Genomic DNA, 6,430 nt, shown 5'->3' with positions numbered 1-6,430 from the left:
GTGTATGAGATAGAGGCTGTATTATTCAATTGATCTCCGTGAAATTTGATCGGAATGATAGCCTTGATGAAATCTAGGTCACATTCGAATATTGGTCATCTGGGGTCAAAAACTAGGTCACTAGGTCAATTCAAAGAAAATACTTATTTATACTCAAGATTTGTTTGCTCCAATTTTAATGATAATTGGTCAGAATATTTTTTCCATGAAATCACTAGGTCAAGCATGTTTACACTCTTATGGTGTGTTATGGTGTGTTTCTCAGGTGGGCGACCTGGGGCCATCTTGGCCCTCTTGTTATAGCCTTTGATGCTAAAGCACTAACGGTGCGCCTCACTGAGCCGTTACTGTTTACTACATATTCAAGACAATTGAGTCATCAATATCTATCTCATTGCCGTTATATGTACACTTTTTGTCATCACTTACTCGACCATTGCCACGTTTGAATGCTGTAATTTCGCTAAGTAGAATATAATCATTGGCATATAGCAAAAGGTAGACATTTTATTGATCAAGTATTAATCCAGATTTTGTATTTTCTTGCATTTTCTTGCATAGCCATATCGATGACATTAAGGAAGAGGGAAAATAATATGCTTGACGTTATTTCCCCTTGAAACGCATGCATCAATTTCACAATTAAAGAGACCTTGCGAATTTGTTTAACACAAGATTTTACATCCGCGTACATTGATCGAAGTACATTTAGAACTTTACCATCAATAACGCACCATTGCCATATTTAGGAAATTTTGGCTAAAATCTGTGGAATACATTTTTTATCTCGCAGCACTCGGATTTAACTGAACAAATAAAAAAAAGCACTTGAGTTCCCTGCCAATGATATTCGGCTTCATTTTAAACATAATTTTACGGTAATTTATTATTAGTTTTACATACTAAAAACATGTTCGTTCTACATTTATCTTGAAATAATCTTTGAAAAGCAGATTAAGCTTTCTATCTACTACAATTAGGGCGATTCGATTCATGGATTACTATTCTGTCGTTTATTTCGCAATTTCGCATGTGTTCTAACAAATTAAGATAGAACCTCAAAATTACAAAGATACTTTTTCATTAGAAAGATGTAAAATAAAGTAAAAAGGATAAATAAAGATTTATAAGTCCTTTGAACAACCAAAAATGATTTTACACATTTATGAAATTTTGTTTAGATCAATGAATGAAGTTTCAACATTTATTTTAGAGTGCTGTGTTTGCAAAGAATGACATCTCTTGCCTTTGCCAATTATTTACAAACAGAAATGTCTATTAGTTTGTATTAAAATGTCATATTCATGAACATGTGTTTTAGGTTTAATATGTTTTATCTATAAAAAACAATAAAAAAAGACCCTTTCATTTCTGAAATAAACGCATTTTACTTTCTATGATTTTGTGCTGTTTGATTTTCTTTCCTCAAAAGCTGTGAAACAAAGGTCTAGAAACCCTATCTGTCTCTTTGTTAGCTTTTCTTACTTCAGCGTTGTATTAATTTCCCTGATTCTTGAAAAGATTTTTGTAATATAATTTTTATACAATCCGACTGGCCGTGCTCATACCTATGAAATTGTAATTTTGTAATTTTGCCATTTGATCCACCATTGATATTATACAGCAGTTTAAAGAAACTCCAGTTTGGATCTAGGCACCTTATACATGTTTTCTACTTCGAAAGCATACTCTTTGCCCGACACATTACGCCACCGGAAAAAAAAAACAAAATGCATGTATAGCTTCTACTTATTAATACCCGTTATGTACCGTACCGTACCGAACTGTGGTATAAGGTGTCGGCCCGGTACAATTTCTCCTTCTTTGCTGTATAGTAAAACAATCACTTTTGGACATGGATTGTGAATTTCACAACAAAATTGCAGCACTGACAGCTCTGTATTTCTGAAGAGTAATACTATCCCAGTCAATATATCACAGAAAAACACCACCATCAACGATGAACTTTTTTGCTACACATCAAAGTATCTAGTCCATGTTTAAATTTCCCACTGACATCTGTCATGGCCACCAGTCTGGTGTAGTTTTTTAATCCTTCCGCACAGAAATGTAATCCTGAAAAACACACATAAAACAACTGTTAAAGACATCAGAAATGACAAAAAATGTACACAGTATCAGAAAATACATTTGGAATATAACATGTCAAAGTAGGGATAGCGTTAAATTGGGAACTTCAAAATTTCAAAGAACAACTTTCTAGGATACAACGACCCGGAAGTACTTCTATACCGGGGTGACACCTAAATCTTATCAAATTTTTAATTTAGCCAAATTTTCCCCATAAAATCTTGTAACTTAGGGTTTTGCGAGAAAAGTTACACAAGACATTGTCATCGCAAAGAAAATTTTGTACCGCAGAAACATTTCAAACATTAGACCTACTTTGCGGAGAAATTGGCTCGGAAACCGGAATTTTGAAGGAAAAAGGCACATTACAAAATTTGCCTTCCTTCTGAAAATTTCAATCAGATTTTCATGAAATCAAATGTGATATCACTAGTTAATGCTTATAGTATGTTTTATATAACTTTAAGCTTATTTATTTTGAAAAATGATGTATCAAAATGAGTATTTACTTTAAAAATATGCAATTTTTAGTAAATAATGCATAATTTACCCACTACAATTGCAGAAAAATGAAACTTTCAATGATTGAAAGACCAGAACCCACAAGCAAAGACCAATATGTGATCATATTTATGACAATTACTGGAAGTAAAACAGATCAATACATCACAGCCTATCTTAAAATGAATTATTTCTTCGACTAAGCCGGGCAATGCCTGAAACGTCAAATGCAAAGCCGATCCGCGCCATCTTGGAAGCAGGCAAGTGCGGAAGGTCAAGAACTCCAACTGGAGCCAGACACAGCTCAGGGTACCCCTGAAACTGTCAAGCAGTTACTGACAAGGCTACAGTTCTGACTAAAGACATTAGGACCAGAGGGAAATGCACCGGTGGAACATGTAAATCGCTTACCGAAAACTAGCCGTCATTCTGCGGTGTTACACTGGGAATCACAGCTTCTGCCCGCTCGACTTAATAGGTTGGTCTGGTTTATGGGTAGCTGCTGACTGGTTGTACGAGTCTAAATTCCTACTGACATATGGAATTCATCACCTGCAAATGACAAAAGAAAGATTGTGAACCGGTGTCGGCCTTTCCTGAGAAACAACTGAGTGTGTGTGTATAGTTCTAAGTGTGATCAGGAACACCTATAGAAAAAAGTGACATAATATTCACAGATTGGTACCATCTATCATTTTCAAAGAACAACTTTCTAGGATACAACGACCCGGAAGTACTTCTATACCGGGGTGACACCTAAATCTTATCAAATTTTTAATTTAGCCAAATTTTCCCCATAAAATCTTGTAACTTAGGGTTTTGCGAGAAAAGTTACACAAGACATTGTCATCGCAAAGAAAATTTTGTACCGCAGAAACATTTCAAACATTAGACCTACTTTGCGGAGAAATTGGCTCGGAAACCGGAATTTTGAAGGAAAAAGGCACATTACAAAATTTGCCTTCCTTCTGAAAATTTCAATCAGATTTTCATGAAATCAAATGTGATATCACTAGTTAATGCTTATAGTATGTTTTATATAACTTTAAGCTTATTTATTTTGAAAAATGATGTATCAAAATGAGTATTTACTTTAAAAATATGCAATTTTTAGTAAATAATGCATAATTTACCCACTACAATTGCAGAAAAATGAAACTTTCAATGATTGAAAGACCAGAACCCACAAGCAAAGACCAATATGTGATTATATTTATGACAATTACTGGAAGTAAAACAGATCAATACATCACAGCCTATCTTAAAATGAATTATTTCTTCGACTAAGCCGGGCAATGCCTGAAACGTCAAATGCAAAGCCGATCCGCGCCATCTTGGAAGCAGGCAAGTGCGGAAGGTCAAGAACTCCAACTGGAGCCAGACACAGCTCAGGGTACCCCTGAAACTGTCAAGCAGTTACTGACAAGGCTACAGTTCTGACTAAAGACATTAGGACCAGAGGGAAATGCACCGGTGGAACATGTAAATCGCTTACCGAAAACTAGCCGTCATTCTGCGGTGTTACACTGGGAATCACAGCTTCTGCCCGCTCGACTTAATAGGTTGGTCTGGTTTATGGGTAGCTGCTGACTGGTTGTACGATTCTAAATTCCTACTGACATATGGAATTCATGCAAATGACAAAAGAAAGATTGTGAACCGGTGTCGGCCTTTCTTGAGAAACAACTGAGTGTGTGTGTATAGTTCTAAGTGTGATCAGGAACACCTATAGAAAAAAGTGACATAATATTCACAGATTGGTACCATCTATCATTTCTTCATCATTCTGATATCAACTGGTTCAGGAACTTTACAGGAAATCTGTCATTAAAACACTGCAACTGAATAATTTTCTACATATATGTTAGCTGAAATAGTGAAAAGAATATTAAAATAAGTATTACCAGACAACCTCTTTCAGCACAGACAACAAAGTATCTGAAATGCACATTTAAAAGAAATAAAACACATAAATGCTATGAAAAAACAACATACAGAAAAACATGAATAAAAGTCCCATCAGGAAAAGTCCTATCTAAAGAATGAAGTAGAATGAATCGAGCAAAACTGAAATACAAATACCGTCAAGTTGTGTTTCCAGTCGGTACCAGGACAAATACATATTAAGGAAACTGCACGAGGCCGACCCAGGAAATCAGCCCCATTAAATACTTTCTTAGTAACACAGACCTGCGTTGTAAACCTGAAAAGCAAATCAGAATAGAAGCATCCCATTCAAGGCAGAATGTATCTGACGACGGCCTGATGCGGGCTGAAGCTGAAAGCTCGGAATATGTTCTAAACTGAAAAAACAAATGAATAAATAAAAGAATACACAAACAACAACAACAACAACTATTTTATCACACTGAAGCAACCAATGTCCTGCCAGTGTAAAGAAAACTTGTTATACATTAATAATGCCGACAAATGCACTCGGCACACCGGTAAGCAATGTCCTTCAATGCCATAATGCCGGTAGCACATTCGATTTGACTGAAATGAGAAAAATAATTATTTCGTGTAATATTAGTTATGCGTCTAATACGCAACGGAACGAACATTCACGCAATTTCTTTATATCATATATGAGACGCCTGCTGACTGGCTTTAACATCAGTGTAATAACACCGTGACCGGTTCGAGATCCAGGCCCGACAAGCAATCAGTCTCTCCGACTCCTGTTACGAAACCGACTATAGCCTCATTTATAAACCCATCCGGTCCAAAATGTACAGCTTCCACACATACGACACTGTTCATCCACTGTCTACTGCGGCACTATGTAACATGTTCACATATATATACTTATAAATTCTTCGGAAAAGAGACGCTAGGCGAAATAGAAATTTTTTTTAAAAAATTTAAGAAATTTAAATTTATATTTTTTTCTTAAAATTAAAGTGAAAAACTATGTGTCTTCTTTTTATATAGCCTTTTTAAAGCTTCCTGCTTGTTCAGTGTCTTTGCACTATAGTAGAAGACTGACAAATCAAGAGGAGACAACTATTACTCAAATTTCAAAGAAAATTCAACTACTGAATTTTTAAAATTTGAATAAAATTAAAATTTCACAAACCTTGGAAATATCCTTTTAGCCACTGATTTGTATTGTTATCAGCTACTAGTGTGTGAAGTTTCATGGCTGTAAACCCTATGGTTGCTGAGATATTCCACTTTCTGAATTTGCCATATAGGTGTCGGCCCGGTACAATTTCTCCTTCTTTGCTGTATAGTAAAACAAGCACTTTTGGACATGGATTGTGAATTTCACAACAAAATTGCAGCATTGACAGCTCTGTATTTCTGAAGAGTAATACTATCCCAGTCAATATATCACAGAAAAACACCACCATCAACGATGAACTTTTTTGCTACACATCAAAGTATCTAGTCCATGTTTAAATTTCCCACTGATATCTGTCATGGCCACCAGTCTGGTGTAGTTTTTTAATCCTTCCGCACAGAAATGTAATCCTGAAAAACACACATAAAACAACTGTTAAAGTACTTCTATACCGGGGTGACACCATAATTGTAGTACACTTGTTTTGTGTCCTGTTGGAATTAAAGGTTTGAAGCATTTATGCATGGGGTAAATTTATCTTGCAATTTGCATATACAGCATCTCATAGATTGTCAAAAGGAAAACATTTTGGCTGTAAATACTTCACTTCGTGTTTTATGGCATTTTGTTAGGTTTTCAATGCTTCTAATCTGACGCTAGTCAGACGGACAGTATCAAAGAATATAATGTATTGCAAATTCTCCCGATTATTTCAGTAGGTAGAGAGCAAACAAAACTATTGGACGTTCGGTAAAACCAGATAATTTGAAA

General features: G+C 35.4%; 1 long non-coding RNA gene across 1 annotated transcript; it reads right to left on the bottom strand.

Moving 5' to 3' along the window:
• Window positions 1-1,788: 1,788 nt before the first annotated feature.
• On the bottom strand, window positions 1,789-6,039 carry LOC128553123 (uncharacterized). The gene is made up of 3 exons (XR_008369259.1): window positions 5,672-6,039; window positions 3,004-3,144; window positions 1,789-2,076 (listed from the first exon to the last, which is right to left on the bottom strand). It is a non-coding gene; the product is annotated as an uncharacterized LOC128553123 (long non-coding RNA).
• Between the last annotated feature and the right edge of the window lie 391 nt (window positions 6,040-6,430).

This window comes from Mercenaria mercenaria, unplaced genomic scaffold, assembly GCF_021730395.1.
Source record: "Mercenaria mercenaria strain notata unplaced genomic scaffold, MADL_Memer_1 contig_3509, whole genome shotgun sequence".
Lineage (NCBI taxonomy): Eukaryota > Metazoa > Mollusca > Bivalvia > Venerida > Veneridae > Mercenaria > Mercenaria mercenaria.
This window is presented reverse-complemented; position numbering and strand designations above follow the sequence as displayed.